Source organism: Hirundo rustica, chromosome 6 (assembly GCF_015227805.2).
Source record: "Hirundo rustica isolate bHirRus1 chromosome 6, bHirRus1.pri.v3, whole genome shotgun sequence".
NCBI lineage: Eukaryota > Metazoa > Chordata > Aves > Passeriformes > Hirundinidae > Hirundo > Hirundo rustica.
Window position 1 is genome coordinate 61,673,816 of NC_053455.1, and position 18,298 is coordinate 61,692,113.

General features: G+C 41.1%; 1 long non-coding RNA gene across 2 annotated transcripts; it reads left to right on the top strand.

Moving 5' to 3' along the window:
• Window positions 1-1,197: 1,197 nt before the first annotated feature.
• Window positions 1,198-18,069, top strand: LOC120754377 (uncharacterized). Of its 2 annotated transcripts, none has more exons than XR_005701409.1 (5): window positions 1,198-1,283; window positions 1,721-1,821; window positions 8,299-8,376; window positions 16,529-16,752; window positions 17,472-18,069. It is a non-coding gene; the product is annotated as an uncharacterized LOC120754377 (long non-coding RNA). The 2 variants fall into 2 exon arrangements; XR_005701407.1 differs by lacking the exon at window positions 17,472-18,069 and adding an exon at window positions 17,004-17,462.
• The last annotated feature ends 229 nt before the right edge of the window (window positions 18,070-18,298 follow it).

Sequence of the window (18,298 nt, forward strand, 5' to 3'; positions counted from 1 at the left end):
AGAACACAGCCTGTCAGTCAGGTAGGGGCGATGTGCAGCGTTGGCTCCTTTTCCCCCCGAAGGGACTGAGACAGTGTTTAGCCACAATGGAGAGTTGTCCATTAAAATGACAGGGGCCTGGCAAGACATTCGGCAGGCTGAGCTCCGAGATGATGCATAATGAGCTGTTAACAGGCACCTTGTCCAAGGAACATCTGCCCTGAGGGAAGCTCGCTGAGCATCCTCAACAGCCAGGGATGCCTTCTTGGTGCTGGTTTAAGGAAGGGAAGCTCCTCTTCAGAGAACTTTGTGGCATGAAATGATGCTCTGCAGTCACAGAATCACGCAGGATCACAGAATCACCGGGTTGGAAGAGATCTCCAAGATCATCGAGTCCAACCCAGCCCTAACACCTCAACCAAACCACGGCACCGAGTGCCACATCCAGGCTTTCTTTGAACACATCCAGGGATGGTGACTCCACCACCTCCCCAGGCAGGTCATTCCAGTACTTCATCAACCTTTCTGCAAGAAACTTTTTCCTAGTTTCCACCCTATATTTATTTCCCTTGGTGCAGCTTAAGGTTGCGTCCTCTTGTTCTGTCAGTTGCTGGAGAAAGAGGCCAACCCCACCTGAGCACAGCCACCTTTTAGGAAGTTGTAGAGAGCCATAAGGTCACCAGTGTGTGGTTTGTCACCACGCTGGGACAACAACCAGCTGGTTTTACACCTATTTCCTCCTGCTGCTCCATGTCTGAATTACAGCAGCATCCAGGAGCATCAACCGAAATAAAGAGTCTGTTTTCATACGGTGTTCACCACCCCAAAATACACAAGGATGGGTTCTCCAGCAATCAGGTTCTTGTTGGAAAGATGACCTTAGATTTTCTAGAGTCCTTGCTCTCTTCAGTTGTGTGTGGATTTCAGATACTGAGTCTCCTCCCTCTATCCAAACCCATTCCAGCTTCTCATTACAGCCTCCCCAAACAGCTGCCTCTGGCTATGCCTGGGATTATTTTAAACTTTCTGCATTATAGATAAGCAAACATTTATTGGTCCAAATAGTGGAAAAGAATTAGAATGTGGCACAACACCTTCACCTGTGAGAACACCCTCTTGGTGCCTTCAGTGATTACTTCACACAAAATACCTGTGTGTCGTTTAGCTTAGGGCAAGAATGGCAGGTGGATGCCCTCACTTTTCCATTGCAATGTCTTTCTTTCTCTGTGCTAATAAAAAGTCAGTTATGCTCTACAAGTGACAGAGCTCCAACAGAAGAATGTTCTCCTGTGCTTAAGCCCATGGTAAGGAAACTAGACAGAGAAGTTCAAATGTCCCTGTGTAAGGAAGAACTTTGACTCTGTTACTAGGGAGGATTTCCCTAGATGAATTTTGTGGGATGGAGCAGAGGTACTTTATTCTATAAAAGATGGTACAGACTAAAAAATCCTGAGGGAAAGAAGGCGCTGCTGGTCAAAATTACAGAGGCCTGGGAGGGTGAGAGTTCAGCTAACAGAGTATGTTAGGAGCTCAGCTTTTTACCATCTCTTGAGCTTGTAGTAGCAAGAATATGTCCTCTTTATTAATTTAGCCTAGATAGACATTGTTTTCTTAATCTATTTAAGAAAAGGTAAATTCTGGAGTGTTCTTTTTATCTTGGGGAGGCAGAAAAAAAAGCAAAGTTCAGACATATCTGTATGTTCTCTACTGCCCTGTGTTCAACAAATCTGCGGAAGAACAGATTTGACGAATCTGTGGAAGCCAGCACCACTGCTGACTTTTAGTTCACATCTCAACAGCTGGATTTCATCTGAACACATGATCCAACAGAGGCACTATCAGGTAACCAAAGCTCAAGATTTTTCCTTTAGAATTTACAGTATGCACAAACTAGCATTGACAGACCAGTTTCAAGCAATTAAATACATGAATCAACGTCCTGATTTGAGCAGTAGATTTGGGTGGAGTCAGGGTCAGGTTCATTCAGGTTATGAAAAAACAAAAGCTCTGTATTCTAGGAGCTTCAGAGAGCAGAGATGTGCTCCCAAAGGAAATGCAGTCTGACTATGGATGGGTATTGGCATGGAAAGCTACTTCTGTATTAAAAAAGGCACAATGGAAGTTTTGTGTACCAAAACTTACACCAATGACCTTGGTGACAGTGCTAGTAGTGCCTTAAGTGGCTTTTAAACTCAGGCCAGATTGCTCTTGCAAATTTTGTTTTCTTTCACCTAATTGCTGGAACGAGGCTGAGTGGGTCCACAGCCAGCTCATGGGGATGGTTTGCTAGGGTGACTGACAGGTTGTTGGGTTGGAGATAAGCTTGCTTCTCCAGTTGTTTGCACAAAGTCCTGCCTCATGTTGAATCACTTCTCTCAGTAATCAGTGATCAGATAAACAAGTGTACGGAGTCAATAAACCTAATTTTTATTTTTATAATTAAATCTTGAGAGCCACCTGATTCTGCATTGAATCAAGACTATAATTTCAGCAGTAAACATCTGATATTGTAATGAAGAAGCTAAGTATGAAAAGAGCCACATTTTTGATTAATTAGAATTTTGTTGCCAAGGAATTAATCTGTTTGGCGTTCTCTGTGGAAAAAAACACCAAAAAACCAAAAAAAAACCCTCTCTAAAATGAGTTTCTCAGCAGGGATAATTATAGAAATGTTGAGTGAAGTCCAGCAGCAGACATGTTTCAATGTCTCTTTGTTTTCCTGGAGCAAGGGGAATATGGGAGAGAATAGATGACCATTAAATATTCTCTATGGCTGTTATTTTTCCTGATCATAAAGTAACAGAAAAGCTTGTCCTGGACCTAGGACTTCCTGGCCACTAAGCTATTTCTGGGTGAGATAAGAGTGAGTTTAGCTCAGGCTGTATTAACTCAGACCCATATTCATGTAAAAATGGCTCCAGGCTGGAAGTCTATACTCGTTAGCTGCTGCTATATCAACTGAAGCACAAGACTGTGCTTCCTTGGATGATCCTTTGGACCGATTCCCATCTTCTTCTGAGCCAATGGGGGTGATGCTAGCAGAACTGACAAGCCCCCAAAATGAGTTAACTGTACTGCAGTAAACTTTGTTGAATTACTTGCGATTTATGGATGTGAATCCATTTGTGCACGTGGCAAGCTAACGTGTAATTTCCATGGGCATGAATAAATAGAGCAACCACTTAGTATCTTAAAACTTTGCTTTCTGTCATTACTTATGGCAGCAGGGGATGCATTTCATTTCTCCTAAGGTTAAGGGAAGAAATGCTTTTTCTTTGCTAAGAAAAGCTCCCACGCTTAGAGGAGTTGCAGTAAGTAATGTTGCCGTGTTCCTGCTTTAATATGTCTCTTTAGGATGCAGAAAGCTGTGTTCAAAATAAGGCTAACCAGACAGCATTAGAAAATTCAAAAGGGTACTGTCTCCACATCATAAAGTGCAGATTCAAATGCTGCAGTTCAGGCTCATCAATATTGATTCAGTTGCGAGTAATTGAAACTTGCTGTCACCGCGTGCTTCTAGCAAAGTGTGAAATTGAGGAACTGGAAGACAATACCCAAACGCATGGATGCATGACTGCAGGCAGCCTTGAGTGCTTTCCTTGTGGGTGAGCGAAGGATTTTATTGCCTGGTTACCCGCAGCGCAGAGAGCACAGAAGTTCTTAGGCATGAGAATATTTTGGGTCCTAAATTTTACTTCTTCATTTTACTGTTCACCAAAAAAAAAAAGCTCAACCCAAAGCCCTGTGAAGGACTGATTAATGTATAATAAGCAGTTAAGTCTTGCTGTTAGCACAGTTGACACTCTGCTGTTGATATTTTTAAATCACTTTCTCTCAGAGAGGTGTAACGTAATTTTTCTTGTGTGAGTGATGAAGTACATGGATTGAAAACTTGAACACGATGATCTGTGCTCTTTCTTAAGAAAATATTTTTGGTTCAATGAGGACTGGGTTTCTTCATCCTCCACCTCATGCCATGCAAAGAGCTCTCTCCATACAGAAGAACTTCTTTTCAAAGATTTTCTGCTGTATTAATGATTTCTCCAGTTGTAGGGAGAGGGATAAAGAAGAAGGAGGTTCTTGTCCCCTTAAGAGCCATGTAAAAGAGCACTAAATAAGTTTGCTCAGTAAACAGAGTTCTTGTCAATGTGGTATTAGTTCTTGTGCACTAGGGTCCTAAATAGTGGATGGAAAATCTAGTATCGGCAGTAAAATATAACAGACTGTTCTGTGTTAGGTCTAACTAAACAAGGTAGAAGACCCTGAATAAAGCGACTTGGTAAGAAGTTGCCCCCAAAGACAATTTCTATTTTTGCCTGTTTGAACAAGCAGCATATGGTTTATTTTGAGCTACAGATTTTTGTGTGAACTCAACCTTGTTTCCTTCTAGGACAGGGAGAGCTATTTTATTCCTTTCTGATCAGGTGCTTTTACATCTCATGGAAACAGTGAGCAAATGTTATTTAAATCAAAGTACCTCAATACACATATTTATCATTTCCATGCATCCTTCTGAAAAAGAATAAAATGTTGTACACATCCCAGGAATTGCAGCCAAACAGTCTTTTCACTCTAAGAGTAAGCAAATGAATACAGTGAATCCAAATTTCTTCTCTGATCAGGTCAAAATCCAGGTATCCTGCTAAAATCCATAATCTGCCTTAACTCTGAAACCTTGTAAACATCTGGTTACAAAGTGAAGCTAATAGTAGGTTGAAACTGACTGCTAGCTCATGGTTATATTTTGTTTTCCTTCTTGCTCTGATTAATATTTTATTCCTTAAACAGTGTTTTGAACACCTCTGAGACTATTGTTATAGGAACTACATTATGAAAGAATGACAGATGGTGGATGAGGAGAACCTTTTTCATAAATCATTTCCCTTTGCAATGCTTCTATTTTATCTTCTGTAAAATGGTTAGGTGAAAATATAATATTCTTTCTGGTAGTAATGAGAAAATCTGTAAACAAAGGAATTCTTTGACTCCAGGCAGTTGCATTTTACCTAGCGGCCCTCAAAATACCAAAATACAAAAAAAAAAAAAAAAAAAGTATCAGAAGCTTGATGGGTGTCTCTTCCTGGTTGCTATTAAATTTGCTTCTGCTTCTTTCACAATTTCATCACAGATACGGGCTTCAACTCTGCCAGTGTTAATATTGAAACTGCTATTTTGGGTTTAAAAAGGAAAAAAAAAAAAGAAAAAAAAAGTCCTTTCAGTCTATTAGAGTGTAACAGTATCATTTCATTTCACGTTCTACCTCCTTAAAAGGTTGTCACAGCAGCAGTAAACCCAAGATCGGTTAAAAGCCAGGACAAAATACAAAATTGTAACATTCCTGTACATAAGAAAACAGGCAACGAAAGATTTCCACCCCACTGAAAATTCCTGCTCTCTTACATCTTCTTAACTGACACTTAGTGCTTGGGTAATAATGAGAACATAGGAAAAAAAGATTATAGCTTTGTGTTAGTGACAGTAGAGTTATGGCTGAAGAGCTGCTTTCATTCTAAGCCTTCATTTTCAGCACTTACAGCTTCTGAATATATTACCCTTTGGGCTTCCATTACACATGCTTGCTTTCATCCCAAAAGGTGGTTTGTGGCTTTTTTGTTTAGTCTCTTTTTTTTTTTTTTTCCCATTACATTTTCTTGGCTATTTATTTGATACCTAAACATGGGGAAAAGTATCCTGACTATTTCATCAATAGTTCAGATTATTTTTTTTTTTTCCCCCTGCACATTGGTGCTGGTGTTTCTGCAGAACATCTGCCTTTGATACAGTAGAGGAAATTTCTTTTATAGATAACTATATGAAGTCCTTAAAACCCACCACCTCTCTTTTGGCTTTTACTTCTCGAAATCAGCATGGAATTTGTCCTTAGAAAAAGAATCCTGAAGTGTGATATCATAGTTAAAAATGGAAATATGTCCTAACTTATTCACAAAGTTTCTCTGTGTGAACAGTGGCTACACATATCAGAGTAAAAAGAATAGAGGATTTCTGTCAGTTTAGGGCAGGAGTCTTCTCTCCTTTATGATGCAGTGGGAAAATACGGTCTATTTCACCAACAAATACCATAAATAATGGCCAGACTTCACACACAACGTCAGTGTTATATTTTCTAATGCTCACAAACAATAACCTCCCTTTGTTTATGTACAGTTTAGATTAGTGGCCCAATCTGGGGAAGATGATGAGGAATCAGGAAAGTCAAACCCGTGGCTACAGGTTCCTGATGGAGGCCCCAGCTGTCAGCCCCAACAATAATAATTTCAGTCTCTTGGCTTTCAGTGGAAATGGATTAACTCAAAAGATGAATTAACATCAAGGGTTTTGTATTTGAGCGAGAAACTATTCCATGTGCCTGTGCACATGCACAAAAAGAATGAAGGATCAGCAAAAAAGAACCAAAGATCATTAAACACAAACAAAACTCCAGTCCTGAGTGGGAAGTTTCTCTCACACAACCATCATTTACCGTCTTTCTTAAGTTATTTAAGAATGTGAATGTTGTTTATTTGAGAGCTTATATAGGTGCTTTGTTACATTTTTAACTACTGTTAGCTACAGATTCAATAGTATATCAGTATTGTCTGTTGTAATTCTAAAACAAAAGGGGTTTCTGTAGAGAAAAAAAGCATCTGTAGAAATCAAGTTGTTAATATCTGTACTACCTCTGTTCCTAGGACCAACTTTGCTGCAGTGCTTGACCCAGCTGGGACTGGCAGTAGCATCTTGAAGTAACAAAATCTGTGTTGTTATATCTGAGCAAGGTCTTCCTCACCCTCAGGGCATCTCCAAGGCCATAATTTCACAGAGAACGTGGTCCTGTCAATGCTGTTGATCTCATTAGGACTGGGACTATTTTGTTTGCGTGCTTGTTTGTTCCTATCAGCTATGCCCAATTAATATGCATTGAAACGAGCGCGTGAAGATTTCAGAATCCTCACATCTCAGGCAGTGAAAAGCCATGGAGCTCTGCTGAAGAAGGACATTAACAGATATTAACTCTACAGAAATACTGTCTTTGATTTTTCCAAGCTACCACAGGGCATTGTGAGGAGAGACAGATCAAGGAAAATCCAAGGCTGTGGAGCACTGCACGCTGTGAGCAAAACTCATAAACCTAAGCATGACATCTGACTGCTGCTAAAAACAGCATCTCTTTGGAACAAGGGCTAGTTACAACAGAGAACCCATAAAAGTGATGGCCTCGGAAATACGTGGGCTTCTCATAAAGGAAATAGTTAGTGTGAGTCTAAGGCACAGTTTTATCCCTTCTCTTCCTTCTTTTCCATAATTTTTCCCCCCTCCCCTTCCTCAAATCTCTCACAATAACTTGGTCAACAGCATTTTCTTGCTTCATTGGTTTTGAAAAGGACTTGCTGTTCCCTGCTGTTAGATTATTTCCAGGAGACTGTCTCAGGTCAATAGTCATAACATTCTTTGCTCTACTCCCCCTCTCCCCCACCCTGGACAGAGAAGTAATAAAATTAAACAAAAAATAAATGAACAAATTAAGCTGGGAAGTGGGAAAGGCAAGCATGTTTGGAGTATTTTTCTTTTTATTCAAGAACCTGGTTTCTACATGCAATTCCCAAAGAGAAATTTCTCTTACGAGGCATAAGCAGTAGCAGATAGATTTTGAGTGAAATTACCAGTGAAATATCAGGACTTTTTATTGGTAGTAACTTTATTTCAATCTTCAAGAAAGAAAAATATTCTTTCCTTCAAAAAGCCTAGGAGACGTTGACCATAAAGAAGAACTCAGCCAAAATAAACATCATCCAGTTGTTACCTCAGATCTTGAGGTCCTTTAGGGGTTTTTTCCCTACTCTTGCTCATCTTTAGCAGTATATAAAAGGGCAGGAGGATGTCCTCCTGAGGCTCACGCTGCCACCAAAGTGAGGAGCACTGCAAGAGGGCAAGCCCTGCTCATGCCGTGGCTCCTGCTCTTTCTCACACTCCCTCTTGGTTAATTCAGCTCTCACACCAACAACTGCTTTATGCACGGAGGTGTTCCATGCACATTTCCCAGCTGGGGTTCACCTGCAGCTGTTCTTCCTTCTCCCCTGCATGTCTTCTGCATTTAAAGGTGTCATAAATGTTTTGGGTTTGTTTGGCGCTCCAGTAAATTTTGGTTAATATTCGGATGGGCTTTAATTTCCTGCAACTGCTCGAACTGATTCAATTAGCACAGGAGCAGGTACTCACAAAGAAAGAACGACAGTTCCTGTTAACTGAAATGAAAATTTGATTATATGGTGTTTAAATAGGACAAGGTGTGATAACCAGCAACTGTTGATAATTTTACAGTTTACAGAAAAAGGGAGAGACCATAGGAGGTGGATTTGACAGCTGCAGGAGTGAACAAGAAGACAACTCAATATTCAGGTAAGCTGTCCTGGTAACAAACATTATTCCTTTATTCTTCAAAACTTGATTAAAACTGTCTTTGATGTGAACTTTAGTTATTATTATTTGTGTGTGCTACTGTAGGGTCACAGATTTATCCAGCAGCCGAGATTTTTGTGGCGAACCCCAGTTTGGGAGCTTGAATTTTGCAGACCTCTCAAAAGCTTCCACTTCTTTCCTTCTCTATGTATTATTTTGCCTGCTTATAATCTATATAATGAAGGACCAGAAAGATTGTTTTGATCTTATATTCATTGCCAGTCATTAAAACTGTTCAAGTTTTTGCCTGTACTTTTGTACAAGCTGAAAAATTCAGGTTCTGTTGATGACAAACTGCTACACAAAAGGTTTGGGGAAAAATCAAAAAAAAAAGACAAGTTTTTGCTGGAACAGCTTGTATTTTAAAGATAGTTGTCTTGCTCATACAAGACAACTAAAGATAAACATATCAGGTAATTGTCCACATACTGGAGGAATGTCTTAATTGTGAAGCTGTGGAAAATGACTCAGGGTATGGGACTTTCTGGCCTAACAGCAGTCACCCCCACAGAATACAAGAGCTTGGGCTGAAGTTTGAAGCTCTGGTTCAAGCCAGAAGGAATATAAATTCTTTGAGTCTGGACTTTTTGCAACACACAACAATTTGCTATCCAAGGGTATTTCATGGAGTATTACTCAGAGTAGCTGAGGGTGGAAGGCATCTCTGGAGCTCATCTAGTTTAGCCCCCTGCTTAAACAGAGTCAGACACATCAGCAGCCTGTTGTTGATCAAATGTCCCAGCATTTGATTACACTTAAAGTGTAAAAAAAACCAACCAACCAAAAAAACAAACAAACAAACAAAAAAACCAACCAAACAAACAAAAAAAAAAAACCAAACCAACCCAACAAACCTACAAAAAAACCCACAAAAACCCTACAAAACCAAATCAAGACTTTAAAAATATTGAACCAGAATTTCCTGTATTTAATCTCAGACCTATTTCTTCCTGTCCTTTCACTGGGCAGCAATGAGAAGAGTTTTGCTTTGTCTTCTCCCCACATCCCCATGGGAATCCACACACAGTTTTACCTATTTCAGTGGAAAGAGGAGAGGAAATGGGGTGGGATGCCTGGGTGGCTGTGATGCCCAGCTGTTTATTTTCAGAAGCTCTGGGAGTATTCACTTGCTCTCTTTTCTGATACGAGAACAAGAGGCATTGCCTGGCTCAGGCTTTGAGCCACAAATTGCTGGAAGCTGGGACTACACAGTACATAAATATAACTTGGTTTGCCCCTATATCTCCTCACGGGCTTTGGTTACTGAGCTCTGCTAGGGATAGGACTTTGAACAAAATTGCATTCTGGCATGACTTGGTACATCTGCTTTTACTTTCTAAGACTTTAGAGAAGTTTCAGAGGGATAGATGTCCTCCTACAGGAAGGAAAAATTGCTCCTAGATGTTTATCTTGAAGCTTGATTATTATAATTGTAAATAGAAGTTAATATGCATGTATTATAACTCAGGTCATGTTTGCTTTTTATAGAGTGTGAAATGAGCTTCCACTTGTAATTGCAGGTTTTCTTGATTGATGTGAAGTTATTTTCTCTGTAAGCAGATACTTCTCAGTTTCTAGCTTTATTCAAAGTATGAATAAAAGAAAACAATTTGGAAAAAATATCAAATTGCAAAAAGGTTAATTTCCTTATGCCTCAGGACAGTAAGAACTTCTGAGTTAGGAAATTACATGCCCTTAACATGACTCTTGACTCTTGCATTGAATGAAAGCTGTACATCAAGAAGGATCTCTCATTACATGATTACAGCACATATTCTCCTTGGAAGATACGAGACACTTCCCCTTTGGGTCCTGCTTATGAATTTTTACAGCTTGGAGAACTGCAAATGTGCTTGAGAGGAAAGTGTATCTGTGACCAATGGAAACATAAAAGGGGAAGAAAAGTCGCAGGACTTCACAGACCTCCTGAAATTTCATGTCCCTGTGCATCAAAGGCTTTGTCTCCTTTCTGAAAGAGGGTGTTTTTATCACTGCACACGACACTGCATCCTTTGGGATGAATTCTGCCAGCTATCAATAGAATTACTCATATACAAAACTTGACAGGTTAGCAAAGGCATAGGAATGCAGCTGGTCACTAAAGATGTAAGTGCATTTAAATGCACTGTACATTGTGCATTCCAGTGAGAACCAGGACTTCTTTCCTTATTATTCCTTCTGTGTTCAGACACTGGCTTTGATTCTGAGCAGGAGAGCCTTTCTCCAACTCTGCTGTCTTGGCTAAGTGACTTCATACAGTCCTCAATGTGGTAATTTGTAAAGCAAATCCATTTCAGTATGAAAGTGTTCCGTAAAATCTGTTACCTCTGAAGGTCGAAATTAAGTTGAACATGTTCAAAACAACACTTCTTTTTTTTTTTTCCAGTCTGATCTATTCCCTGTTTACTTCTGCGACCATGTTGTCATTGCATCCAATCTGTCTGTATATAAACAGTTGTAAACACTTCTTACCAATTTTTCTAGCACTGTGAGTTGCCTTGAAGGCACATGGGATAGATAGATAGAAAGAGGAAAACAGGGTATTTTCCATATGGTCTGAATAGTATATGATATTTTAAGAAGGCTATTTCCCATTTGTATCCATTCATCTCTTTGAATTTCAATCTTTAAATCATTACCTTTTCTCTCAGGACTGCTGTGAGGCTTAATTCATTAATGTCCATAGAGTGCTTTGAAATCCTTAGATAAAAGAGATTGTAGAAGTGGAAAATATTAAAGGAAAAATGTGAACTCCCAGCGTCTCTCTTCCTTACCTCACCTGTTCATGAAGATCTTTATGATCATACAAACTTACCTTAGAATCAAGGCAAATGTGTTTTCCTTTGATGTACAGATAGCATGAGGTTGCATATGCCCATTTTTTAAATAATCTTTTTTCAGATTAACAAAGTTAATGTAAAAACTTCTTAGCAATGTTTTTAATCTTCTATTCTGTGCTTCCCCAATTAAAAATGTGGTCCTGGTTATATCCAGCTGAATCTTGTAGGACTGCATCAATGCTGAAAGATTTACAGCGCTCTCTCTATAGGCTCACATTAGGAAAATAAAAGTTCCCGTATCAGGTTTATGTCACTCCAGACTGTAAAATAATTGCCTTAATACAATCTTTTCAAAATACATCATTTGTTTTCTAAATGGGAACCATCTTCTCTATCCCAACATCTGCACAGGTTTCTGTAAAGGTGATTCCTCATTTTCATAGGATAATTCAGGTTAGTTTGGCCTCCGAAGATCTCTAGTCCTAACTTTTGCTCCAAGCAAGGACATCAGATCAGGTTTCTCAGGGATTTATCCTGGCACAGAATATATTTGCCTTCCAACTTCTATCTGGAGCCACGTGACCATCCATTAACTCACCTGCTTCTGTTTCCACCTCTGAAGCCCTAAGATTGTCTGTGGTCATTCTGGGCAACTTCTTTTTCCCTAGAAAGAAAATTGGAGAGGGGAGAGCAGGGTAAGAGCTGTTAATAAGCCTGAGGGAACCGTAAGTAAGCTTTTTTGAGATCTTGGAGCACACATATTTAAGGACAGAGACAGAGCAAGGAAATAAGGGCTGCCACCTCAGCTTCTTGGTTTGGATATTGGAAGTCCCATTCCCCAGGCCTGCTGAAAGAAGAAATTCCCTCTTTGGCTGTAGCCATTAACTAAAATCTGTGGAAAGCTTCTTTTCCCAGGCATTTGTGATCGCCCTCTTGATCCACATGAGGCATCCCCTACTATCTTTCACTGTCTCCAAGAGGAAAGGCTCAGTTTCCTGTCTTCTGAGTCAGCATGAAAAGACTGACCTGCTGCAGAAGGTTTCAGTTTTCTCTCCAGCGCTGATCTCACAGCCCCCAGCTGGGCAATGCTTTGTGGTATTGCAATCTTTACTGACAAATAGGACAGAGAACTCCTTATCAGCAGGAAAAAAACCTCACCATCCTTAATTCAATGCTCAGTTACAACATTCCAGATACCCAGATTGTCCGAGACAGAGCAGCTAGTGGTGTTTCCAAAAAGACACCGTCGTGGTGTCTCTCATCTTCCCATTGGAGTTCATATTCATTTCTGACAAGAGACAATGTATTTCAGAAATTCCCCTTTCTGCTGCTGCTGTGACGTTATCCTGCTCTTCCAGTTCAGCCATTTAAAGCCAGTAGGAAAGTCTACTGACCTGTTTATTTGCAGACAGAGCAGATATCTACAAGCCAGTGGTGGAGAGCAGCTCGTTTCAACCTATATTTAAATACTCAAATAAGCATATGGTTATTCAGATTTCTCTTTAAACTTCAGGTCTGAAAGTTTCTCAGGTATTACATAGGCATGTGTTGATACAATCTGGAATTTTGAGTTGACTGTAATATTGCTACTAGATATTAGGCTAGAGTTGTTTTACCACCACTTCATCCTCAAAGGAGAATTAATCATTGACTTAACTAGAATGCTAATATGAATGATTGTGTTGTTACGCATATGTTGATTTCTTTAACTTTTTCAGCCTTCTAGGTCCCTTTTGAAAACAAGCTTAGCCAACCAGACATAACAAGCTTTTACTTGTGTGTATAAATGTTAAGTCAACAAAATATTTTTTGCTGCTTATGCTTGCAATATTCAGCTTCATTAAACATGTTTGTACGCAGTCTACGGCCTTTTGCAGCATACACGACTAACTTGTAAGGCACATTTCATTCAGATAAAAGAGGACACAGAAAATGTATTTCAGAGAGCTCCTTTGAATGTAGCTCTCCCAAGGCACTCTCAAGGTGCCCTGTTCAAGCAGAGCACAGAGCCCAAATCTCAAAAACTGTGGATTGAGATAGACACTTTCTTAGGGAAAGCAAAGCTATGCACACAAGCAAAGCAAAACAAGAATTAATTCCCTGCTTCCCATGGGTAGGCAGGTGTTCAGTCACTTCCAGGAGAGCAGAGCCCCATTATGTGCAATAGTTACTTGGGAAGACAAACACCATCACCCCAACATCCCCCTTCCTCCTTCTTCTCCCCACTTTACATCCTGAGCTCAATTTCACATGGTCTGGAATATCCCTTTGGTGAGTTTGGGTCACCTGCTCTGGCTGTGTCTCTTCCCAACTCCCCAGTTTCCTTACCAGCGTGGCCGTACAAAAAGCAGAAAAAGCCTTGTCTCTGTGCAAGCCCTTCTCAGGCATAACAAAAATATCTCTATATTATCGGTACTACTATTAATATCTATATCATTGTATGTTCAGCACAATTCTGAAATGCAGCTCAGCACAATCCCAACTTATTGTTTGCAAAGGTGTTTCATTATAGTAATGAGTGCCCACGGAAGATGCCGTGGAGGGAGCCAGTTACTTTGAAGAATTAAACAAATTTCTAACCATGGAAATACAGACTGACAACTCTGAGGATGACAGAGATGCGAGCTAACAATAACAACAGTGGACAGAGGGTTCCTCTAGAATATTTACACTGAAATATAAGGCACTGTGAAATAAATTCTTAGCCTTTAGGAGCCATGAGTGAGGAATTCTTACATACTTCTTATCAAGGAGGTCCAGGAGCCCACCTTTTAACAAGTATAGGGGACATAATTCTTAGAGCACAGCTGTTCTTTTTCTTTCAAAGCTGCCATTTAAATTTAGTGTTTGAACTTTCTTTTCAGTCTAAATAGTTTTCAGATTGCAGGAGAGGTAAGTGGGTGAAACAGCTTCTGGGGTATTATATACCTGTTGCATTCAATTGATCAGCACCAGATTTCTTTTTCCAAACCTAAATGTTATTTAAAAAAGCTTCCATATTTAAAAAGGAAAACCGATCCTCCTCAGGCCAAAGAATACAATAAGGAATGACAGGATCTGGCTGTCCTAAAGGAAACTTATTAGCTATCTCAAGAGTTAATCTTTCAAAGGTTATATTGGGTGCCAGGGAGGTAAAATAGATTCTAAAGATGCATTCTATCCCCCAAAGCAAAAGCTTTTCTTAATGTACATGCATTACACAATAACGTCTTAAAAATGCAAAATAAGACATTTTAAAGAATTCATTGCCTAAAGTCAGAACTTATATGAACATTCAAATTGATTAGCTCCAGCCAAAAGCTAAAAGGTACATAACAGAGCCTGAAAAATTAATGAAAGCTTTGGTATTTTAGTTTAACATCCCTGGTTTTTTGCTATCTAAACACTCCTACCACTGCAGCCACCAGTTTTGTAACAGAATATTTTACCAGACCCTGCAGCAGACACACAGACAAATGAACTCAAGATTGTCCTCAAAAGTCTGTGAAAACACCTCAGGAAATGTTGGCACTTACAGTTTATGGATCAAAGCTGAATTATCTGAAGCTAAATGATTTAAATTCTTCAGATGACGAATTGCATGTAGCTCTTCATGAATGTTTTGTTTTCTAATTATGGAACATTTTTCACTTGCAATAAAAACTAGTTCTTTGAGAGTATGAATAATATTCGATATTTTAAGGCATCTTTTAATGTGTTAGAACTGAACTTTCGCTGACATTTAGCAGCATCAGGGAAAAGGCCCTTGCAGAGGAAGCCTCATATTTCTAAACCCTTATGACAAAGAGTGGGTTTATCAGCTTCCACAGCACTGAAGGAGCCTTGTATTGCAACAGCGATTAAAATGCACCAGGCCAGGTCCTGCTGTCCATGCTGAAGTCATAGCCCCAAAGCATGGCCAGTGTCAGTGTGCACTCAGTCACTGAGCACTTGCTACTTCTGAGTTCCAGCCAAGAGGGAGGGAAGGGTTTGTTCAGCACAACTTCTATAGAATTTGTGGCAAATCTTTGATTTCACGCATTTACAGTGCATGGCTGGCATTTAGACTTCACCCTGTGGGAACCTGGGGTGGCCTTAGATGACACAAAGCTGGCAAATTCAGGAGTCCCGATCTCAGGCTGCTGCTCCTACCCCAAAATCTTTTCCTTTCTGTGAAAAGACTAAATGGCTTTTTCATAGGAATTGTACTGGGATTTGATTGATGTCATCCCTGGACTAAAGGTGAGCACTTAAAGTGTCTTGTTATTGATTTTTACAGGATAATGACTGTTACCTTTGGTTTTGTATGGACTCTTAAATAAGAGAATTATTTCTGTGTTAATGTCCAATGAGAACTTGGACTTTGATCATTATCTTTTTAGAGTCCAAGGCTGTAATTTTACACATGATTACTTTTACCTATCCAACAGCCTGGAATAAATCAAAAGTATAAAAACCAACAAGAGCAGCAATAGCTTGTGCTTAAGACGCTGGTTCAGTTGGGAGAAGTGATCTTGGCAAATTCTCCTCATCAGCCCTGTGCCATAGCTTTCTGCTTCTAAAACAGAGATTAAAATGTTGCCTTTTTTTTTTTTTTTTTTTTTTCTCTTGCCTTTTATCTGTGTAAATTGTAAGCACTGGGGAGGGTGCCTTTGTGCAACAACTTGTACACTGGTGCTTCTTGCTACAACCATAACATTTCATCAATAAAAATAAGCCTTCTTTGATTCATGAAATGCTGAATGTCTTACTAGTCTGAGGAGAGGAACATGTATTTCAGATGCCATTTAACTGGAAAGAGTGGGAGGTCACTGTCCTTGCCTTTCAGCTGGGGAGTATGAAGCTAGCAATGCAAATTTTTAGGCTCTTGGCATGCAAATTAACAAAAGAGGTGGCAGTACACACATCTTTTCAAAGCTCAAAGCATCACATGTGTACAGGAAAAAAATAAAAAAGGCTACACTTCTGTAGTTCTCTACAGTCAAGCATTCTTTCAAAGGGAAAATCCATCACTTTGAAGAATTTACAGAAGAAAACCTCCACAGCAACTAAAGCTGCAGGCAAGCGAGTGAATGCAACTGCTGAGAAAAATAAATAAGGGCCTTTACAGCAGTCCCATTGAATTGAAATTTTCCTTTATCACAGACTAGGCTGTTCTAATCTTCTTTTCTACCGCTAGCCACATATTTTAAAAGATTTTCTAAACATAAAATTGTTACAGTAGAAGCAGAGTTTCTAAGCAATGTGTTATAAACCATCTCTTACCATACTAAAACCCCCTGAATTTGCCAAAGAACCAGTTTGGCTTGATTTCTCCTTCCTGCTGTCTACAGGAGAAATATTGGTACAAAAAAAAAATAGCCGTTGAGTGACACATTGGCAGAAATGTCATCTTCCATGGGAGCCGGCAGTCAGCAAGTGCCTCAAAATGCTCGGAAAGGCATTGGAGCACTGGCCAGACTGAGTCACAGCAAAGAAGCCTTCTGCAAGACACCTTGTCCCCAAAGGTCCCCAGTGCCACAGCAGCCCAGGAGTTTGTGACATCTTCTTTTGCCAGGTAAGCTTAAACAAAACCTCAGGCAATTGAAGTTCACAGGTTCATACTTTTTACAGAGGCCACATGCTTTGACATTTACAGTACAGAGCCAAAGAAATGGTCTAAACAAGATGTAAATTTTGTTTACTGGTAGATGTACCAAACTCTGGGCTGAAAGCTCTGATCAATTGAGCCTTGAGGATAAAGCTCCAAGCAGGATAAGACTGTAGCTGTAATTTTATTTGGGGTTGAAGTGAATTTTCTTTGCTCAGGAATGAAGTGCCATGGAAGGAGTCACACACAGGACTAACCAGCAAGTGTAGAGAGAAAATGAGGAAAATGCCTTGAAAAGCTGGGCTGGTGATATTCCTGTCTGGGATAGGAAGGGCGAAAGCTGATGATGCTCCTGAAAATATGGAATGGGAACTGCTCCTCGCTGATCTCTCTTGAAGGGTGGCTGGCAGTGCCCACCTTGGACTGCAGTCAGAGCACATGGTGATGCGTGACCTGCTGATTGCCCTCAGAAATCAACAATCTCTCATTATCATCCTCCTTCTGTGGCCTCCAGCCAGCCTTGACTTTGAGGGTAACACTGTGCTCAGAACACAGCGTGGTACAGCACTCCCACTACAAAAGTGCATTTCAGTTTGGGGCCAAATCTTTCGATATAACCGCTCCCACCACCCCCTTATTTTGCACCCGTGATAGTATTTGCTAACTCTCCTTTTGCTCCCTCACAGGAGTTGTGTGAGCCAGGCAGGGCAACCAGGGCTGCTTGAAGTCTGCTGGGCCAGAAAGTCGTGTTGGACCAAGGACAGCTTCTGCTGAACCTTCTGGAGTGCAGCTACTCGCAGTTTCCAGAACCGGTGTTGAGCTTCCTAAGCGGCTCTGCGAGGAGTGAATTTACACCCAGCCTGGCTTATTATAAGCTCTGGCTTGTTAAAGCCTGCGAGGCTCCGGCGCAGGCTGGCCCAGCTCCAAGCGGTACAAAGCTCTGCACTAACCAGAGGGTGATACCGCGTTCACATTAACTTTTATTTTGAGTACACACCTAATCAAGACACGTTTGGTACCAACAACGTATTGCGTTAACGGTGCTTTGCGAGCAACGCAGCCGTGCGGCATCCCTGGGGCGGCATCCCCGCACTGTGTGCCCGCGGTCCTGCAGCGATGCACGGGGACGGGATGCAGGACAGCGGGCTGAGCTGGGATGGACTGGGCAGAGGACGGACACGACACGCTCCGTCCAGGAGCGTTCCCGCAGCGCTCTGCTGGCGACACTGCGGCCTCGGGGGGATTCTTTGGGCAGGTGATGCGGGACAGCCGAAGGGGCAGGTGGCCGGGGGGTGGCGGCCGCTGCCTCCCGCCGCCCTTCAGCATCCCTTCCCGCCTGGAGAGCGGCTCTCCCCGGCCGCATCCCCGCTTCCATTGGCGTGGCGGCCCCACGTGGGGGCCCCCGCGCTGGGCGGTGCCGCGGGGAGGGAGGAGGGAGGGCAGGAGAGAAGGAGGGGGCTCGGAGGAGGCGGGCGCTCGTCGTCCTGGCGACGCCAGAGTGAGTTGTGGTGGC